This window comes from Fundulus heteroclitus, unplaced genomic scaffold (genome assembly GCF_011125445.2).
Source record: "Fundulus heteroclitus isolate FHET01 unplaced genomic scaffold, MU-UCD_Fhet_4.1 scaffold_49, whole genome shotgun sequence".
NCBI classification, from domain to species: domain Eukaryota; kingdom Metazoa; phylum Chordata; class Actinopteri; order Cyprinodontiformes; family Fundulidae; genus Fundulus; species Fundulus heteroclitus.
This window is the reverse complement of record NW_023396912.1, coordinates 2,693,058-2,716,006: the sequence shown is the minus strand read 5'-3', so window position 1 is coordinate 2,716,006 and position 22,949 is coordinate 2,693,058. Positions and strand designations below refer to the sequence as shown.

Below are 22,949 nucleotides of genomic sequence, written 5' to 3'. Positions count from 1 at the left end.
AATATAAAACGGCATACATGCTTCAAAAGTATCAACATTAGTTCTACTCTGAAAGCATGGTGGGAGTTCCTCAAAATGACAAAGTCATCCCTTATCCCATGCAGTCGTACACCTATCTGGAATAACCCTGATATCCTACAAAATAATAAAATGATAAACTTTACATACTGGAAGAATAAAGGTATTAAATATCTGGAACATCTACTTGACGGAACCGAGTTCATCAATTTTGCTAAACTAAATATGCAATATGGCATTAGTAAAAATAAATTCTTGGAATATGAACAACTTAAATCTATAATTAAAAATAAATATAAGCATATTAATGGTTGTTACTGTTTCACCGTGCCGTGTCTACGGTGAAGCACCCTCGGTGGACCCAGCTCGTTTTTCCCAGTCAGGCGACCCCCACTTACTTTACTACCTTGAATGTATGACGCATAAAACAGACAAGTATGCTTTTAGTTATATTTTATCTAGGTAAAGACAGAGAAATAGTTACAGTTACACCAGCGCTGATGGGCCCCTGATCGGCAGGCGGCCTCGAGTGCTCATCACACAAACATTATAAAGGGATCTCGGGACACACCCATACAAGGGCGGTACACATCCAAACTGTGACATCAGCAGGGAAGCTGTGTCACCTCCGGGGTGGTATCTGATAGATATGTGCCGGGATAAACAGCTCGTTCCACTTGACCTTGTTGATATCCTAACAGACCCCCTGATGATGTGTCATTATGGCACATCACCAAAGATGATCAACCAGTGGAACGACAGCTCTCAGTCTGTCTCTCTCCCAGAACAGTCGGTCATTCCGTCCAGTCCAAGCAATCCACGCACGTCAGCTTCCAGCTTCCAGAGTCCATCCATCCGTGTTCTCCATGGCAGTCGATAGTGCGGCTCAGTCTCTAGGGTCACACAATCTCTGCTGGTGTGACTGAAAAGCACTTTGTAAAAAACAGTCCAGTTGTCCGTTAGCCCCCCCTGTTGGTGTGCCCCAAAGGCACATCACAACGAAAACAGTTCCAAGGAATGGGCCGGACAAACCACAATGGAAACATCTTAGCATTAATCAGCATGAATACTTCATAATTCAGCATTTTTTACTCAATACCACAGTCCAAGCATTTTAACTACAATTTAGGGTTCAACTATTTGAGCTAGGCCTGTTTTAGGTTCCTATGTGCACATTATTTTAAGTTTAGTTTAGACCAGATAAGCTAAAGATGTACCTTAATCAAGGCCAAATTCGTCTACTCTACCCCCACCCCAAGAAACCTCCTACTCGGTCCTCCACTCTCCATTCCTATGGACAACCATCCATCACTTTCCAACCTCACAAATCCAAGAGTACCAGTAGGGGGCATCACAGGGCAGGCTGAGCCTCAAGAAGGAAAACCCCATCTCTCTAAGAAATGGTAAAAAACCCGATAGAGCCCAGTCTAGGGGAATCCCACTCTGGGCCAATCTGAGCGAGAAGACACCCTGTATTGAATCTAAAAATTAGCCTTACCAAGTAATTTATGGATCTGTGATAGCCATCAGATCCTGGTTCTCTATATAACAAGGCAAAAAGATTGCAAGAACTGCAGGTCTTGGTGTGTGTGTCTGTAACAGAGAGTTTTCATTCTTAGTCATAAAGCCATAGCGATCAACATAATGCAACATCACCGTATAAACATCATAACACATAAAATCAAACATGGTGATGGAAGTCAGTGGAGAAGAGAAAGGAAAAAATCAGGTTTGTGATATAAAAAGAGTCTGTACATCAATAACGCAAAGTTAAGGAAGTTTTCAGGCCATTCAGGCACAAGGCAGAAAATAATCTAATCGCGCTTAGGGTCTCTTCAGGCAACTCCTCCCGTTGAAGAATAAGGAATCAGAGTTCTCTGGCTTCTTCATCCCCAGTCCTTTTCTTGGTTCCTCCGCATGGACAAAAACGATTTAGTTGGATGGTAATGAGAGTCCTGTCCTTTTTCAGGCAATAAGCATTTTATTCCCAGGAAAATGCTCTGTTGAGATGGTTGGCAGACACCAGGCCTTGTTTACTGTTGGATTACAGAAACAAGGTGTAATTAGTGTTCTTATCAAGACTCCCAATCCTTCTGTCATTTACCTTCTTCAAACACTTTCACATCCAGATATTTCCGTTCACACTTATTATGCTCTTAGCTTAACCTCCTTTACTGTAATCATTAGATCTTGCATTACTCTTATATAAAGGAGAAATCTGAAAGTTCAATGTTATCTGCAGCAGCATTTCTCTATAATCCTTTCCCATGTGTGTCTCACCTTACAATTGTCCAACAGTTGAACAATCTCTGCAATAGAAATGTATCATCATATGTTTCACTGTGACACGGTTTATCTCAATTTATTTAGCACACAAGGAATTGTATTAAAACCTTTCAGAAACTTCTTACTGAATCAGCTTTAAAAACACCTCACATTTTCCTAAAAAGACCAACAGAAAAACCTTTAAGTTTGTAAAAGAATGCTCCACTATGTATATTTGCAGAATAGTGTTGTGATATTAATAAGAAGCAGCCCTATGTACTTCTTGTCTTATTTTGAAAAGCTCAGCTAAGAGAAAGGAAGTGTGTTCATGCCCCTCGCCCACACGGAGTTGTGATTGGTTGCTATTCAGGAAGTGGGTGTAGCCCAGGGCGGAGACAGGAAGTAGTTCTGTGAATCAGTGTCAGCTTGACGTGCATCAACCCAAAAGACTTGTAGTTGAATGCGCCCTTCACCTAAAGCGAAGAGCAATTCTAACCCCATTAATTCTTGATTTTTTAATCACTTCTGCTTGCTTTAACAGACAGCTTTTGTAAACAACCCTGGTTTTATCGTATGTCCCCCTGTTTGAATCTTGTTTGAAACAAACCTGTAAACTGTAGTATGCTGTGAGCAGTAACTCATTGTTGCTTATTAAACACATCGCCCCCTGATCATGTAAGAAGCTCCATGCTGCTTCTAAATAGATTTTTTATGAGACTTTAAACCCTTTTCAGTCCTCCAACATTAGTTTAATAGATAATACTTCCAAGCATAATTTTATCCCCACGTAAATCAACCCTTTAACAAGTATCTAATTCTTGTTCTCATGTGTTTAGTTTATCCTTGAAAAACTTTAAGCAGACATTACTCCGAGTGATTTTCTTACATTATTATTCATTTATTATTATTACTGTTGTAATCTTATATCACCCAGTGATCTATAAATCCTTATTTTATGTTTACACCGTCTTGTCCCAGCAGATTAAAAATTCTCATTCTAGAATTTGCTTTTTTGTTTCCTCAATCACTGTCTGTTGTGATCATTGAAGAAATTGTGCAGTTCCTTTAAACACTCTTAAATATTGACCACCCATTGGTAAATGATCAGCTTTAAGTTTTGCCCCTCTTTTAATTCTTTGTTTAGCCTTAGTATCTGCACCTTAAATTGACGAATAGTGGAATTCTTTGTATAAACACTTCTCTGTGTCCGTATTTGTTTCGGCCTCTATAATTTTGTTCTTTGCATTTTAAGTGTGAACCTGGTCAGGATAGAGAAAGTCATCTCCGATGCTCCTTTTGGCAACCCCAGCAAACCCAAAAACAAAAATGTTCACTGTCAGTGTTAGGTTATAGGTAATCCCTGTTGGAACACGACGTCGTCTCCTTTGTTCAACCTGGTTTCAAGCGCCTTGGTCATCAAAACACTCCACCACCTGCGACAAATCTCTGACATTTTCAAACCACAGCAGCAATTCCTGGGTGTCCACACCCCCTGTCTGAAATGTCTCTCGTCGTAAGCCCAGGCTTTCAGTTTATCTCCTGTTAAGTGTCCCCCTTTAGAGCCCATTTACCCCAAAGAGTCCAAGAGTGTGTTCTAGGTACGTTTCCTGAACGCCAACCTCTCCATGTCATGTTCGTGAAACCTTATAGTTGAATTCCATCACCTGTGAAGCAAAGCAGTCATGCATAGTTCTTTTCAAGATGTTCTTTATCACAGCAGGAGTGTCACTGTCTGATGCCATTGCAGCTCTGATGTTCCTCAGAGCCAACCTTCATGCATTGATATCATGTTGAAGCTGTTATCCTCATCTTGTGTCCAGGAGTCACTTCTGCTGTCCTGACCAGATACCAAATGTCCAACTAATCTAATTGACCTCATTACTTTTCTGCATGTACAAGAGGACGATCGTTAGATTATCCTGGTCTAAAAGACCACTAGGTTAATAGATGGCTAAACTATGTTTATGTGTTTTTTCTTCTGGATGTTTTAACATTTAGTTAACGAACAACTATTGTGCTATTTTGTGTTCAAACAGATAGTTGTTAAGTCTCCTCACACCTTTTAGGTAACTGCGTACAATTCCAAACTATTTACACTGGTGCTTTAATCCTAATTTACCCAAGTTATTTATTAGAATAAGGCATTATTCTAAACCTGCAGTTTTATCCATTCCTGTCCTTAACCTTTGTGTTGCTTTACATCCTAATAATTAATTTCTTAGTTGCGCCTCTGCTTACTTTAAGATACCCAGTAAATGTCGTGCTCACAATTTCTCCTTCACTTGAACAAGGTTAAAAGGTTTAGAGTTTATTCTGCTTATATTGAAAAATTAGCTTGCTCACTCGTTAGTTTATTCGTTTATGCTATTAACTGTTGCTGTAATGCCTACTTTAACTTTTTCGCCCACTAGTTTTTTCATGATCATAATTATCGCCCATTGATGTTATAGCATACATTGTTCTTATCCACTTTCCTTTTACGTTTAAACGACCCCTCTATGTAATCCCCTTACTGTAATCCCCAATATAAGTTGTCAAACCTTTTAGGTTTAGCATAATTACTTGAGCTGCTCTATGCTCTCATCCCGTAACTTAATATTTTGGTGCAAAATGGATGTCTTTTAGCGGTTTCCCCCTATTTCTTCTCATGCATGATGTATTTTATGTAGCTTATTGTATCTTAAAGGTGCCTCTTTGAATCTACTTCAAAACCCCTTGTGGGGCTAATAAAATTCCAAAACATATCTATATGTATTTTAAATGATTTAAATAAAAACTTTGTTAGAAAAGTAAAAGAAAATCCTTCTTATCTTTGCAAACTCTACCAGCTTTGTTTCCAGACCAGTACCACTTGTCCGAATGCGTTTGACCCTCTTATCGCTCGCTAATAACAGCTCTGACTTAAAACAATTAACATCCTAGGGGTTTAATAATAATCTTGATTGCTTTTAATCTGAAAGTTTTCTTCTAAGCGCATCCGCCAATGTGTATGTTTCTAATGTGTGTTTCGTGTTTTAATTATGTGCAGGAAAATCTGATGTGAAATGCATAAGGGGTGTCTGCCAACTCATCTTTGTTTCGTGTTGCGGTCCATTGAAGGTTATCCGATGCCTCTGTCTTTTGCCCCCGCAATTAGTTGTCCATTTTCAGTCCTCGTGTCTCAGTTCAGCACCACAACATCGTTCCAGGACGAGCATTGTCCATGAATCTTCTTTCTCCCATCGTTGTGTCTGAAACCACAAGGAATTCTGCCAGCATTTTGCCAATATGGATTTTGTCCAAAATCAAATTGTCTTATAAAAGAATTGTCCATCTTCATCCGTAGTGTAGTGTAAATAAGTTGAAAAGAAAAAAATCAAAAAAATTACAAGAAAAGTGTCTCAAAACAAAATCAACCACATCGTTCCCTCTAAAACAAAATTATTCTTGAAGTTCTTCACCTTTACCCCAGATCTTGATCCCTTAAAAATTTATCCAAGCAAAATATTTTACAGACAGTTCAACCTCTTTGTATAAGTTCATTAATAAAAACATTTCTCTTAACCTTGTAGCATCACATTCCCCATTAAACCTCTATGCAGCTTCTGCAAAAATTACTGATTTTTTGTCCAAAATTTGATCAAAAACTGGATTAGGCAGCAGTCAAGTACATCACCTTTTTCTCCGTCCCCTGGACCACTGTGGCACCGCTTGGTACTAACTTGTCTCTGAGAATGCCTAAGAAAAGAGACTAAAATCTCTCCGTTAGCACATTCCAATTATATATGACCAGGTTTCCTTGCAAGAAAAAGCAGAAAACAGGATAGAAATGTTAATGTGAGTCAGTAGAGAGGGCAGCAGGGGTACATGAACAATTTCCAAAGCCACCTTCTTACCGCTAGAAGGATACTGAATACTGAATTGTACTCTATAACTAAATTTGCCTTGCCTAGAAGGTCTCAATATTACCTGTCATAAGTTTGTTAAACTTAGCATAATTTAGTCACTTTTGTCAATCCCTGCACGTCCATTTTAGATCATGACTTCTTACCATACGGCCTGAAAGAGCTCACTTTCCAGAGTCTTCTGTCGGAACAAAAGTGGCTTTACAGTTTCATCTCACATCATCTGAAAGAAGTAACTCAGAGAAAAACAATTCTGTTAGTGTATTAGGTGACAAAAGAAAACCTGGTCTTTTTAGTGTCTCGGTCTTTTTAGTGTCTTGGTTCTTAATGTGATGTGTCTAAGTTCTTGGTTGGTCCAGGGGAGGTAGGAATCTCCCGTTCCTTTTCTTTCAGCGTTTTGTATTAAAACTTCTCATTTTCTTAAACTATCTGCCGAACAACCTTAAATGTTGTCACTTTTTTGCCGCTGGTGATGTAAAAATTAAAGCAAAGGAATCATTTAACAAAGAAATAATCAAAATACACAAAACAATAAAAACCCGAAAGTAAAAAGTCTCCCAATGAGTGCAATCTGTGTGTTCCAATATCTTATAGCATTCTTTTGATTTCTTTCTAGCTCTTTCGATCATGCAAACTTAGTTATTAATGCTTTTCAATCTTAAATGGTCAAGGGTGAAACTTTAAAGCAACCGTTTTCTCTTTCAGGCTTTTGAGCTTCTGGTGTTTTTCTATACATGATAAGAGTTTTCCCCGCAATTCAGCACATTGAGAAGGTGGCTTTATTTTATTTTTTCCCTCTGACATACTTTTCGTGCCCCCAGGCCAGAACACACAGACCCAGCCTTGCCATAAACATTCAGATGTTTACATCATGGTCAGATTTGTTTATCATATCTTTTGTCCTGTTTCAGGTTAAACTGACCCTCTGAGGCTTGCCTCTGCTCAGCATAACTAATAACATCAGATGCTTTTGTAACCGATGACATGCTTAATGTGGCCTTGTGATATCTTGACACTTCTCAAAATTTCTCATTAGCTGCATTCAAATCCCCAGTAAAAAAGAAATAAAATAACTTAATACAGAACCCTTAGAAAAACAACCATATTTTGTTTCCATACAGTTTGTTTAAAGCACAGTTTGTCTCATCTATTTAAATCAAAAATCATGTATATCTTAGTGCTCTTAAATTCTTCTTTTTAGGCAGCTGTAAAATCCTTAGTTAAAAATCTCCCCTTAAACATATCCCATCCGGTTCCATTTCTCCCAAACATTCTCCCTTATGCTCCCCATATGCTGTTTGCCATTTTATTAATGTTCCAAAATTACAATATAAAAGCTTTTACTCTGTTATTATTTCAGCTGTCATGAATTCATTGACAAACACAAGCCAAACGCAATCTAATAGCATAACTGAATACACCCCAACGCCTCTGTTTGCTGTAATGCATAATTAAGCTCCAAATTAAAAAACTTTATCCCGAGTCCCAAGTATTTCCTACAGCCCTGGGATATTTTCTGTTTAAGACACTTTAGCATATCTCAGTGTAACAATTTAATTTGGCCAGATATTTAATGTTAAAAAAAACAAACTTTGTTATTTAAATCTCTCTTTTACTTTTACCTTTTTGTTAACCTAGTCCATGCTTAAAATGTCATTTGAATTACAGAGCTGCAGTTCTCCCAAAACAAATGATCATTTTGAAACCATGAACAATAATTTTAACCAAATTAATTAATTCACACAGAAGAACGTTTAGTTACAAACGACACATACATACGTACAGTTACATACAGTTACATACATACAGATACATAGAAACTGACGACATTCAGACAAACAAACACACGCAGGCCTTTACTTCTGACAGGGAGGAAGGGCTGGTCAGATCCTAACGACGGTTAGGGCAGCTTCTTCCAAAATGCCCTGGGTAACCACACGTCCAGCACAAGGGCATATCATAATCTTTGGTTGGTCCCTTTCTATTATTTCTGTACTGCTGTGTATCTCTGCTGGGAATTTGTCCCCATGGAGGACTCTGATACATCTGAAATGGGACATCTGGAGGGAGGGAGGGATCCCACAAACTGGTCTGAACCAAACACAGGTGTCGGGGCCATAACCATCTGAGCTTTTGCAACATTCTTCTTCCTCCTCCTCCTTTTACTTTGTCTCTCAGCTGTTGTAGCTGTTCAGCTACGAGTTGTTGTTTTAAGTTCTGTATATCACTGCTAAGTTGCTTCATGTTCTTTTCATCCATATCCAGCTGATGAACCAAAGCTGCCATCCATTGATCTAAAGGCATATCATAACTCGCAACCATTCTATACATGTTCTGCTTAACATCCTGTGCCTGGCCCTTTAACATTGCTTGTTTAAAGAGTTGCTGCAGCGTGACTGATAACGGGCAAGAGCCGGTCTGGTCCTCCCATACTTTCAACATCCTGTTCACATATGCTAAAGCCGACTCCCCTGCACAACGTGTAGTGTCATTTAAAAGGCCAGAATCCGTACTTACCGGATAAAACGCCCTCAGTGTGCTCCAAAGTTGCCGTGCCACCGGGGCCAGAGGGGCAGCTGCTCCTAGTACGTCAGTTCCAGCAGAAACTTCAACCGCATGTACCTCTTGTGGTTCCAGGTATGCTGATAAGCCAGTCCTCACATCACCAATAGCCAATACATACCCGCTTAAAATCTCCACGAATGCTTTGATCCAAAGGTGCGCCCCTTTTCTGGGATCAGGGAACATGTGCCTCAGATAAACGTTGTCAGCACATGAAAGAGGGCTGTAAACAGCTGCATTCACCTGTCCTGTAGCACTGTGAGTCTGAAACAATGGCAGTTGCACACTTTGTTTTGTTGCAGGTAAAGAAAGATCAGTTTCGCTAGAATGCCGGCTACATCTGGGTCTTACGTCACAGCTTATCTGTCCCCCACATAATTCTATACCAGGCACATGCACCGAAGGGTCTGATGAAGTCACCACACTCCTGGCCTTGGATAACAGTTCTGCACTATCACCACACAGATTGTTTTGCATAACAGCGGCTGCACCAGAAGCAGACATCTCTGGAATAACAGGGGCTGTGTACTTATCTTCTTGTTTGAAAGAAGATGATTCCCTTACCCCCTGAAGATTTTCACTCTCTTGTTGTTTGTCGAGGCCTGAGAAGCAAATGCTGAAATAATGTTCAGTTAGTTTTATCAAGCCTGCTATTTTGATTTCCTCTTTTTGGCATTTTTCTCTAGCAAACTCACCTGCATTAGCCGTTTCTACTTGTGCTTGGGCTAGTCTATTTTTTAACATTTGCAAATAGTAAGTGCACATTTGGGCATCGGGTGGAGGTCCTTCTGTATCCCCAAAAACCCCGTCTCCCCTCATTTTTTCACACCACTCCTCAAATTGTTTCAGATGATGTTCAGCATCTTTGTGTGGAAAGCTTGCCATTATGCTCCCTTTTCCTGTCTCCAACAGTGTTCCTAAAGAACCCCCCTGGAGCTCATTTTCTGCCTGATTCTCAGCCATTTCAGCACTCACACGTTTTGGCCAACCTGCTGGGACAGCGTCCTGACCCCGGTCCAATGAGAGCTTATTTTTTTATCTCTCAGACACCAAAACTTATTATGTTCCTATATGCCTTATAATTGTGTTTTTACACGGCAGTTTCAATGACCCAGTGTACTCAGGATGAGCAGGTTATATGTCACCTGAACAGGTGCACCCTTCACTTCACTTCCACGGCTCAATGATAGTAACGTGTCTCACACACACACACACACACACACACACACACACACTCACACTCACACTCTCTGGCCAATCTTTAGTTAACTCAGTACGTACCTCCGGTCCTGCTGGTTGTGTGTGCGTCCACTGGCTTTTTTTTTCTCTTTCTATATTCGTCTGTAATCGGGGTTTTAACAAAACGTCAAACCACCGCATTCACAGTATTGTGTATTTGCCAGGTCGTACGCGCTCGTTTTTCGAAAAAGGCTGCTTTTATATTACCGCAAAAACGACTTTTATGTTCGTCCTCGCGGAAAATAAGGGAGCTCTAAACCCACATTTTCTAGGCTACACGATGTTTTAGAAGCCACGCGTACAGGCGTGTCTGTCAGAATGGCCGCTTTTATGCTACACACAGAGGAACACGTATTTTCCTCTGTGCCTAACAAGGGGACCTTTTAAACCCTAAATTCTCAAGATGCACAGTATTTTCGGAAGCCTGGCCAAGACTTCCCGGACTTTCACCTCTGTGACCGCACGCAAATCCCAAGTTCTTATCGACACGTTTGCAAACAATTATCCTCAAACCTTTCTCTGCCTTTAGGAATACAAAAAGTCGGCCCTCCAGGAAGAAAAAGACACTAGGAGATGAATGAAATCTCCTTACCTTGCTGTGTGTTTTTCTTCCGGAATGACGTCCTGGCCGGAAAACGGAAGGTGGTACGCCGCCTTTTGGGTCCGGGCAGGAAACACCAATTTGTTACTGTTTCACCGTGCCGTGTCTACGGTGAAGCACCCTCGGTGGACCCAGCTCGTTTTTCCCAGTCAGGCGACCCCCACTTACTTTACTACCTTGAATGTATGACGCATAAAACAGACAAGTATGCTTTTAGTTATATTTTATCTAGGTAAAGACAGAGAAATAGTTACAGTTACACCAGCGCTGATGGGCCCCTGATCGGCAGGCGGCCTCGAGTGCTCATCACACAAACATTATAAAGGGATCTCGGGACACACCCATACAAGGGCGGTACACATCCAAACTGTGACATCAGCAGGGAAGCTGTGTCACCTCCGGGGTGGTATCTGATAGATATGTGCCGGGATAAACAGCTCGTTCCACTTGACCTTGTTGATATCCTAACATGGTGGTTTACAAGTCCCAACTAATATATTAGAGTTCTTAGATTTAACCCCCCCCCCCCCCAAACTACTGTCTAAATCATACAGGACACTGACTAAAATAGATGATTCGATATCTCTTCCTATAATGAAGTGGGAAAAGGATTTATCAGGCACCTTTGAACAAAATTTCTGGGCTCAGACATGTCTAAGAACTTTCAAATTGACTAGAAACACCAACTTACAACTAATACAATACAAAATCCTTCACAGAGTACACTACACAGGACAAAGATTATTCAAGATGGGTCTGGCACAATCTAATATTTGCCCACACTGCATAGGCAATCATCCTGATAATTATTTTCATGCGTTATGGTTATGCACACCAGTCCAGAGGTTCTGGACACAGATTTGTAAGGACTTATCAAAGTGCTTGAGCTGTAAAATTACACCTTCCCCATCAGTTTGCCTGCTCGGTAATTTTGAGGAAAGTCCTCTGAAAAAAGAAATAGTTTACATGGTTTTTACTGCTTTTTACTGAGGGGGGGGGGGGCTGGACGTTCTGGTGGGCTTGTGTCCGGCCCCCTGTCCCGGTCCTGGTCCGTGTCGTCTTCCGGTGCGGGTTTCACCTGGGGGGTGGGGTTTGGGATGGCTCGTGCGGGCCGGCTGGCCAGGGTCCCCCCCTCTTATTTATTATTATTATTTATTTATTTATTTATTTATTTATTTAGTTAGTTAGTTAGTTGTTGTTGTTTTTTTGGGGGGGGGGAAGCCAGTAGGCTTGGTGGGTGGGCTGGGGGGGGTTGAGGTGTTGGTCCTGGTGGGTGGTTGGCTGGCGGGCCCTGCGGCCTCTCCCTGGCCCCCGGGCTACGGTGGTGCCGCTGGCGAGGCCCCCTTCTCTGGGTGGGGCTTTCGGGGAGCGGGGGTGCCTATTGGAGTCAGTAGGGGAGCTGGCTCCCTGGGTTGGCTTCCCAGTCATTTGCTCCCCATCCCCGGACTCCTCCCTCTGCCTGCTCCATCACGCCGCCACACATGTAGGTCCTGGGGGAGGGGGCGTTACTGGAGGTTGCCACTTTCTGGTGACGCCCCTCTCCCCGATTTTATCATGCATCTTAGACACTTTCACTTCAAACATTTTTCACATCGCACACTCATATAGGCCATGGTAGGGGGGGGGTGGGGGGAAGACGTCTGGGGGGGGGGGCTTATGTTGTGTGGGCCTCACCTCGGACGGCTCCCTTCACCTCCTCTCCCACTTAGACATTGAGGGTTCTGGGCAGTCGCCCGGAGGGGGTGCGCTGGCAACAGCTACCTTCCGGAAGGGGGGTGGGCTGTGCCGTGCATCCCCTTCGGCGCTCCCAGTTTTTAAACGCACTTGAGAACAACATGCAACAACACAACATTTGAGCAGGCGTAGGGAGGATCGGGGTCTTCTGCACACCCCCGTTCTCCGATGGCGGCAAGGAGCTTGGTTTATTACTGTAGGATTATGTGGCATAGATTCAACAATTTTAGCATTATGGAAATGGGTAATATTTAGAGCTGGAGAAGAACTGTGCGCTGTGACAGGGATTGCTTGGATTTCACTTTCTGCTTTAATGCTCTGTGATGAACTCTGACTTTCAGAAATACTTTCAGCTTCATCATAAACCTTTACTCGTGCCTTTGCGGCATTCAATTTTTTAACTTCTTCCAAGCGTTTAATCTTTCTTCGCTGCTCTTCCATTGCTTGCTGCCTTTCCAAATTCTCGCGTTCTAATTTTTGTAACTCAATCGTTTCCTTTTCTTGCTCTTCCATAACTGCTAATATTTCTTGAGATGCAGCTGCCTCCGCCTTTGTTTCCAATCTCTTGGTTGTTTGTGAACTACCTGAACTACCTTTAGAGCTTCTGGATTTTGACCTTGATGTCATACTTTCAGATCCTAAGCATGACCCAAAATCTGGCCACGGCTCTTCGTCGTCTTCTGCAGAGTCTCCTTGCAGTTGTTTCTCAGCTCTTCTGACAATAAATGCAGAAAGTGATGTACATGCATCTACTTTGCGCCTTGCGTCTGCACCAGGAGTGTGTATTTGCCGTATTTCTTCATAAATAGTTTGCATATATATGCAGGTGACGTTTACATTGTTAATCAGCTCCTTTAATTCACTGTCTGAAGCTTCTTTTCTTAATATGACTTTGCTCAGTCTTGCTTCATATCTCCATTTTTCAAAACCGACTGCATATCTGTGTTGAAGCATTTTAAGTTTATCCTCTTGAAGCTCTTTACCCTTTTCGGTTAACGTTCTAACTCTTTCACTTCTTCGAACAGTCTGTGGTTCTGAGATTTGCTCAGTATCATTTTCCTCCACTTCAGTACTTGATAGAGCATAGAGTTCTTTATGATCTTTGTCAGTCATTTTATAAGTCTGGTTAAACGTCACTAAATGCTCTTTTTAAATTGCAAAATACTCCTTCAAATTTCTAACTTATGTGACTTGAATATTACTTTATACTGTAGCTGTAATGAGATTCACTCTTAATACAGATGCATTTCAACTTAAAGAAATTTGTTAACTTCCCACTTAGTTTGACCTCAAGATACATACACAGCACTCTTTCCTTAACAACAACACATCACTTTGAAGTTCAGTAGAGAATAAGTAACCTTTTGACAAATGTGTTGTAGAAACTTATGTGGCTTTAAACTTCACCTAATCCACTCTTATTCTACTTTTAACACTGTCCTTAATTCATTTCCACCGAACTTCTGATGTACAAGGTTGTTGCTGCTGCGCTTGGTTTCTTGAAAACGGTGAGCTTGACAAATGGCGCCCTCTTGTGTTACACCACGGCACCGTCACTCACTGCAGCGGCCGTCCTCTTTAACGGTCCTAACCGGCGTTGGCTGGGCGAGTTACACTGTCTCTCACTGCGGCTGCTGTCGTCTTAACGGTTTGTAACCGGCGCTGGCTGGAGGAGTTTTCACTGTTGCTTCAAAGTGACAACACTGGCACGGCTTCCTTCAAAACGGGCTCTTTAATAAATGCCGTGAAAACTACAAAAATAAAGACAAGCTTTAGAAATGGATACATTTACAGACAGTCAGGTGACACATACTGTAACAAAGTTACCTCGTGACCGCCTGCCACTTCGGAGGTCTTTAATAGATTAATTCTTCTTTGTCCACTCTAAATCAAATATTAAGTAATTAAAACACCATAACCAATAAATTTACAAAATATTACAAACATAAATACAATACCTTTACAGCTACAGCAAATACGAGACTGCTACTCTTTCCCAGATTTCTGCTCCTTCTCTCATGCAAATCTCGCTACCTTTCTTATACACGCAAATCTCGCGATAACTTTCAACAAATAGTTTCAAAAGAAATAAAATACAATAATTTTACATAAACCTCAAAATTTGAACTAAACAACTTAAAATACATAATCTGAAATAAACATACATTTTTCCAAGAAATAAATCATTTCACTGTCACTTACAGATATTGATTTATTTTTATTTTTTTTATTTACTTGTTATTGGAGGAGGAGAGTCGGTTTAGACGGCTCCAGCGGCAGTAAAACCGGCGACGAATTTTTCTCAGGCTGGGAGCGCAGTGGAGAGGTAACATTTACCTGCTATTATTTTCACCCACATGGGCCTCCTAATGATCATAATATACCAGTTATTAAACAAACGCTTTTCAGCAGATGGACGAATATGTTTAAATATAAAATGTTATATTTATTTGTAAGACTTGATATAAGCTTATATTTGTAACTTTAGTAATTTGAATTGAATAGTTAAATGTGTACAAACCCTGTAAATAACTGACTTAAATCACTACTTTCACTATCACTAATGTTGTGTTGAGAAGCCAAACTAATATTGAGAAATAAATCATTATTTGTCTAAATTGTTATCCCCTTACTGCCTGATTTTATTTGTAATTATATAACGAAAAAATAATACAGGAAAAATAAATCTAAATATAAAAACGTAGAAAAAAAAAGATATATAGTGGATCTAGATGAAGTAAAATAAGTAAAGGCCAGAATTGTTTGGTCACAAATTAGCAACACCAGGCGTTAAGGAGTTAACATTCACTAGAATTATATCAGCTAAAATGAAATTGCTATCATCTAATCCTGTTGTTCTTAATCTTCATGTCTCTATCCAGACAAGGCCGATGTACTGCTGCATCAACTTAAATGCACATCTGCCTGGGAGCCGGTGACATCATGGCCCCATACGATGAAGTGCAGGACAACATGCCAGAGGATGAGGAGGGGGAGAACGTGTTGGAGGCAGTCAGTGGTGCTCCCTGGCGGGATCAGCTGTCTGCCGAGGTGTCTGCCCTGGAGAAGGTTCTACCCGACCACGATTACATTTAGATGGCAAGTATAATCACTTTTTAGCTTTTCTCATGTAAGGGTTATGAAAACAGTTTTAGTAAAGTCATTTTCTGCGTCTTCTTAAACATTTTTAGGAACATGGCAGCGGTCAGTTGGGTCAGCCCTGCAAACCCTGATGGACGATGTGGTGAACAGTGGAGAGAGGCATCCCCCACCCCCCAGATGATGTCCCACTCGCAGTCAGAAGACTCCAAAGTCATCTGTGTGGCATCCAGTCCAGCAGCACCACCAGGGACTCCTGCTCAGTCAAAATTGTGTGTATATATATATATATATATATATATATATATATATATATATATATATATATATACACACAATATATATATACACCGTAATTTTCTCTGGTCCCCTGCCTGATTTGACCAGTGTTGACATGTTTAGCCACATGTCATCATTCAACCGCTGGTTGTCTAGGTGGTGTCCTGAAAACGACGTGGGCTACATTGATAACTGGAGAACTTTCTGGGGAAAACCTGGTCTGATCCAGAGAGACGGCATTCATCCTACTTTGGATGGTGCAGCTCTTCTTTCTAGAAATCTGGCCGGATTTATTAGTCCTCCTAAATGCTGACAACCCAGGGTCCAGACCAGGAAGCAGAGCCGTAGTTTAACACACCTCTCTGCAGCTTCTGTACTGTTACCCACCCATTATCCTATTGAGACGGTGTCTTTCCCACGGCCAAAACTTAACAGATCAAAAACTTATCTAAAAGGAACACATCATAAAAACCTAATAAAAATCAATACGGTTCACCTTGAACCTAAAAATAAAACAATTAAATGTGGTCTATTAAATATAAGGTCTCTCCCTCCAAAGACTTTGTTAGTTAACGAATTGATTTCTGATAAACAGATTGATTTGTTTTGTCTCACAGAAACCTGGCTACAAGAGGACTACGTTAGTATAAATGAGTCAACTCCCTCCAATTATTCAAATTTCCACATTCCCAGATCTGTGGGAAGAGGAGGAGGAGTGGCAACCATCTTTCAGTCTGATTTATTAATTAGTCCCAGGCCAATTAATAACTACAGTTCTTTTGAACATTTAACCCTCAGTTTCCCTCATCCAAACTGCAAAGCAATAAAACCTCTTCTGTTTGTTGTTTTGTATCGTCCACCTGGCCCTTACACTCAGTTTTTGGATGAGTTGTCAGATTTCTTATCTGATTTGGTGTTAAATACTGATCAGGCTATTATAGTGGGTGATTTTAACATCCATGTTGACACAGAATGTGATAACCTTAGTGTAGCCTTTAAAACTATCCTAGATTCAATTGGTTTTGCTCAAAATGTGTATAAACCGACGCACTCTTGGCTCCATACTTTAGACCTTGTGCTGACATATGGCATTGATTGTGAAGAATTAACAGTATTTCCTCACAACCCTGTCCTATCTGATCATTTTTTAATAACATTTGAGTTTAATCTAACTGAATTCTCCACCCCCAAAAGAGGGTTCCATTATAGTAGATCTTTATCGGATAATGCTGTATCAAAACTTAAAGAGTCTGTCCCCTTTTTAATATCCTCCGTATTGCAGAAATGCCCTGTAGATGGCAGCAATGTTGTTTCTTCCAATTCACAAATAGATGTCTTTGTAAACGGTATGACTTCGTCATTGCGTTCTGCATTAGACAATGTAGCTCCCTTGAAAAAGAAGGTGATTATTCACAGGAAGCTGGCTCCTTGGTTTAATTCAGAGCTGCGTTCCTTGAAGCACAATGTTAGGAAATTGGAGAGAAAATGGCGCTCTACACACCAAGAGGAATCCTACTTAATCTGGAAGAACAGTCTATTGTTGTATAACAAGACCCTTCGCAGAGTTAGAGCAGCATATTTTTCATCATTAATTGAGGAGAATAAGAATAATCCTAGATTTCTCTTCAGTACAGTTGCCAAACTTACCCAGAGCCACAGCTCTGTTGATCCATCCATTCCCTTAGCTCTTAGCAGTAATGATTTTATGGAATTCTTCATAAATAAAATTGATTCCATTAAAAATAAAATAATTGGCATCCTCCCAAACATGATTACCTCATCCTCAGTAAGCGAGGCAGCATTGGAGGAATCCTTAGAACCTGCGCAGTGTCTGAACTGTTTAAAAGCAGTAGAGCTTTCTGAGCTATCTAAAATTTTAGCTTCATCTAAACCTTCTACCTGTATGTTAGACCCAATCCCAACCAAGTTGTTTAAGGAGGTATTCCCTCTGATCAGTGGTCCTATTTTAGACATGATTAATCTATCCTTGGTAAATGGATATGTACCACAGGCTTTTAAAGTAGCTGTTATTAAACCTTTACTTAAGAAACCATCTCTTGATCAAGATGAGTTAGTAAATTACAGACCTATATCTAATCTTCTTTTCTTATCTAAAATTCTTGAGAAAGTAGTTGCTAATCAACTATGTGAACATTTACAAAGTAATGACCTACTTGAGGAGTTTCAGTCAGGCTTCAGAGCTCATCATAGCACTGAAACAGCTCTGGTGAAGGTCACCAATGATATTCTCATGGCCTCAGATAATGGACTTGTGTCTATACTTGTCCTGTTAGATCTCAGTGCTGCATTTGATACAGTTGATCACAATATTCTCCTACAAAGACTTGAGCATACTGTAGGGATTAAGGGAAAAGCATTAGGCTGGTTTAAATCTTATCTGTCGGACAGATTCCAGTTTGTTCATGTTAATAATAAATCTTCCTCAAACTCTAGGGTCACTTGTGGAGTGCCACAAGGTTCAGTCCTTGGACCAATTCTATTTACTATATATATGCTTCCGATTGGCAAAATTATCAGACAGCATGGGATTAATTTCCACTGTTATGCTGATGACACTCAGCTATATTTATCCATAAATCCTGATGAATCCAATCAGTTACTTCGACTGCAGTCATGTCTTGATGACATCAAAATCTGGATGACTTTAAATTTCCTGCATTTAAATTCTGACAAGACAGAAGTTGTAATCTTTGGGCCAGAGTCTTCAAAAAATAAAGTTCTTAATCAATCCCTTAATCTGGATGGCATTAACTTGGCCTCTGGTAATAAAGTTAAAAATCTTGGTGTTGTTTTCGACCAAGACATGTCATTTAAATCCCATATTAAACAGGTTTCCAGAGTTTCCTTTTTTCACCTCCGGAATATCGCCAAAATTAGAAACATTCTGTCCAGGAGTGATGCTGAAAAACTAGTCCATGCATCTGTTACTTCAAGGCTGGACTATTGTAATTCTTTACTATCAGGAAGTCCTCAAAATGCAGTTCGAAGTCTTCAGCTGATTCAAAATGCTGCGGCAAGAGTTCTGATCAAAATCAACAAGAGGGATCATATGTCTCCAATTTTAGCTTCCCTTCATTGCCTTCCTGTTAAATCAAGAATAGAATTTAAAATTCTCCTTCTAACGTATAAAGCCCTTAATAATCAAGCTCCATCATATATCAGAGCTCTGATTACCCCGTATGTTCCTAACAGAGCACTTCGCTCTCAGACTGCAGGTCTGCTGGTGGTTCCTAGAGTCTCTAAAAGTAGAATGGGAGGCAGATCCTTTAGCTATCAGGCTCCTCTCCTGTGGAACCAACTCCCAGTTTTGGTCCGTGAGGCAGACACCCTATCTATTTTTAAGACTAATCTTAAAACTTTCCTTTTTGACAAAGCTTATAGTTAGAGTGGCTCATACCCTGAGCTATCTCTATAGTTGTGCTGTGATAGGCCTAGGCTGCTGGAGGACATCAGGGTCTAATTTTCTCACTCTAATGATTTCTACTGTTCTTCAGTCTACTGTTCTCCAGTTTTGCATTGTATTACATTGAAATGACTGTCGTCATTTCAGCTTTTAACTTTTTGCTCTCTCTCTTTTTCTTCATAGTAGGTACACCTGGTCTGGCGTTCTGTTAACTGTGACATCATCCAGAGAAGACGGCTCACCCGCTACTACCATCTAATGTAGAACAGATTACTAGATCAATGTGTACTTCTGTGCTTTTTTGTTTCTCTTGTTGTGTCTCTGTTCTGTCTTCTGTAACCCCAGTCGGTCGAGGCAGATGACCGTTCATACTGAGCCCGGTTCTGCCGGAGGTTTTTCCTTCCCGTTAATGGGTGGTTTTTTTTCCCACTCTCGCTTCATGCTTGCTCAGTATGAGGGATTGCAGCAAAGCCATGTACAATGCAGATGACTCTTCCTGTGGCTCTACGCTTCCCCAGGAGTGAATGCTGCTTGTCGGGACTTTGATGCAATCAACTGGTTTCCTTATATAGGACATTTTTGACCAATCTGTATAATCTGACCCAATCTGTATAATATGATTGAACTTGACTTTGTAAAGTGCCTTGAGATGACATGTTTCATGATTTGGCGCTATATAAATAAAATTGAATTGAATTGAATATATATATATATATATATATATATATATATATATATATATATATATATATATATATATATATATATACTTTAGTAATATTTATTTTATATCTTCTGCAAATAGTTAAAATGTTTTTTGATAGTTTATTGTAAATACTTGTTTCTCTAAAAATAAATTGATTGTTCTAAGTTTACTTAAATTGTAAGGAAGTGATGAAACAGATAATGTAAAAGGTTAAAAGACTTTAAGAACACACAGACAACAATAACTTTTATAAACAATTTAATAATTTAATTTAACAATAACAGCAACACAGAACCTGAGGACAAACCATGGCCAGGTGGCAGCAGTAGGCTTCCCACTGACCCCCTGCCCTGTCACTGGATCTTTGCATTCCTAAAGTAGAGGAAAACAATTTGTGTCAACAGATGCAATTTTATGTAGTGTTTCTTTAAAGCTAGAAAAAAGGAGTGTTATATATGTATATGTGTATATATATATATGTGTGTGTGTATTTCATTACATTAGCCAAACCTGAACATACTTTGTATTTTTTTTCAAGTTGTCCCACTTTTTTTTGGCCTGTTGTGGCTCAACTTCACCCTCCAGCCCCGTTTTTTGCAGGATTGTTCTAAACAAGAGAAACGAGAAGAGATAAACACACAAGGATCACTACTATCACAACTATAAGATTAAAAAAAAGTGACATCTGGGCATCATTTGATGTGATCAAAAGATTATATTTGTACGTTGGTGTTTGAACAGGACTTCTTTGAACTTGTATGAATTTTACATACAATTGCAACATGTATATGGATTTATGCCTCAACTCTTACCTCCATCCGACTGCGGCAGTGTTCTTGGCCCCAGTAAAGAGGTGGTTATTTTTCCCACGGAGTTTTATCAACTCCTCTGTATGCTCCCTGCTGCCTAGAACAAAATGACATGTAAAGCATATTTCTGTTAAATCAACAGGCAAAATGACTGTTCTGTATAATTACGTCGGTATTGTTCTTCAAGTGAATTATACTTTAAACCTTATTATACTGTACTGTAAATTAACTATACGTTATTGAGTATTCAAACAAAACGTTTGCAGTATTGACAGCCCAGCACAGCTGGACGGATGTTATTTCTTCAGCTGCATTAAGCTTTGACAGTTCTAATCATTTGTAATAAACTGCATGAGAATAAATTGATCGGATTTGTGAGGGACACGGCTATCAACACAGTTACAATAAGATGTAGGTTAAAATAAAAAATTGTGACATTGTTATGAAAGCTTTTAATGTTGCTGAACGTCTCGTATCAACAGATTAGCTCTAAGCTTTAGCTGGTCCTATAAATTCCGGTGGCTCCGTTACCGTCATGTATTTTAATAATGTTCAGTTAAAAAAATAAAAACAAACTACTTACATTTAAAGCTGTACTTAGCACTACTGCCAGCGCTGCTTCTGCTTTCCATTAGTCTTGATGAAAATCCGCCTTCTTTCTTCTTCTTAAACTACTAAAAAAAAAAACGAGCAAAGCACCTCGGAAAATCTTATGGCAGGCGAGGCCACTAAGGATGGTATTGGTGCATCCTCAGAATTCGGGGAAAAGGAGGACGCATTTGAAGGCTGCTTTTTAAGCATCCTCAGATTTTTTGCCAAATGGGACAGCCTCCGCGCATCGTTGTGACGTCACCGGCCTTAAAATGCGTCCTTCGAAGGACGCAGCCGCCGAATTGAGACACAGCAAAAGATACCCTGCTTCACCGCAGAACGGAAGTTGCATGACGTCACTGTGAAAAGGGTCTATTTCCTACCTTACATGATTCTAGCTGTCGCAGTGGATGTAACAAAACATGCTACAAAGTTTCTCCGCAGTTCAGGGAGCGAGAGAAAGGTGACGCTCGTTTATTTAAATCAGGGGGAGATGAGTTTATTTCCCGAAATTGTACAGTAATGCTTTTTCATAAAATGAATGGCTTCTCCGTTAGATTTAGATGACTGAGTTTATCTAAAGAGAGATTAATAAGCAACTGTCACAACAGACTTACATTTTCTTGTATTCTAAACAACTCATCTACTGTATTTAAGTTTGTTCTTATTTTCCTATTTTTATTTAAACAAAGATAAATGTTACTCCAGTTGCACATTTGCTGTGGACATCTTGACCTTGTTAGTTTGTAAGGTCGTGTGATAGTTAAGTAAACAAAGTTGATGCTCATCATCAAACTGTTTGTTCTCCTTTTCCCCCCAACTTGGAATCGAAAAAAGAATCGATAAGGAATCAAATCATTTCACAGAATCAATAAGGGAATCGGAATCGTGAAAATCTTTTCAATTCCCAACCCTAATAATAATTGAACTTTATTGATCTCACAATGGAGAAATTCACTTCTGCATCTTAACCCATCCCCTTGGGAAGCAGTGGGCTGCCACTGTGCAGCGCCTGGGGAGTGCGCTGCTCTAACTACTCTGCCACAACCCCCCCCAATACTCTGCGCCAATAGAGGCGCGGAACATGGTCCACTCGGACTCAATGTCCCCTGCCTCCCGCGAGACGTGTTCAAAGCTCTTCCGGAGGTGGGAGTTAAAGCTCCGTCTAACGGGGGACTCTGGTAGACGTTCCCAGCAAACCCTCACAATACCTTTGGGCCTGCCAGGTCTGACCATTCCTCCCCCACCATTGGAGCCAACTCACCACCAGGTAGTGGTCGGTGGAGAGCTCCGCCCCTCTCTTCACCCGAGTGTCCAAGACATGCAGCCGCAGATCAGATGAAACGACAACAAAGTCGATTATCATTGACTGGTGCCAAGAACACATGTGGACACCCTTATGCTTGAACATGGTGTTCGTGATGGACAAACTGTGACGAGCACAAAAGTCCAACAACAGAACACCACTCGAGTTCAGATCAGGTGGGCCATTCCTCCCAACCACGCCCCTGCAGGTCCCACTGTCATTGCCCACGTGAGCGTTGAAGTCCCCCAGCAAAACAAGGGAGTCCCCAGGAGGGGCATTCTCCAGTACCCCCTCCAAGGACTCTGATATATTAAAGAATTTTTTTGCTCTTTAACAATGTATTATGGGAAAACCTGCTCAGTTATATAACTTGTTTATTTTGCTATAACTTGTTTTAACTTGTGGTGGGAACCTATGACAATGTGTTGTTAT

At 40.4% G+C, this 22,949-nt stretch overlaps 1 long non-coding RNA gene across 1 annotated transcript; it reads right to left on the bottom strand.

Moving 5' to 3' along the window:
- Positions 1-20,052: 20,052 nt before the first annotated feature.
- On the bottom strand, positions 20,053-21,001 carry LOC118560842. The gene is made up of 3 exons (XR_004929633.1): positions 20,624-21,001; positions 20,332-20,418; positions 20,053-20,183 (listed from the first exon to the last, which is right to left on the bottom strand). It is a non-coding gene; the product is annotated as an uncharacterized LOC118560842 (long non-coding RNA).
- Positions 21,002-22,949: the final 1,948 nt, after the last annotated feature.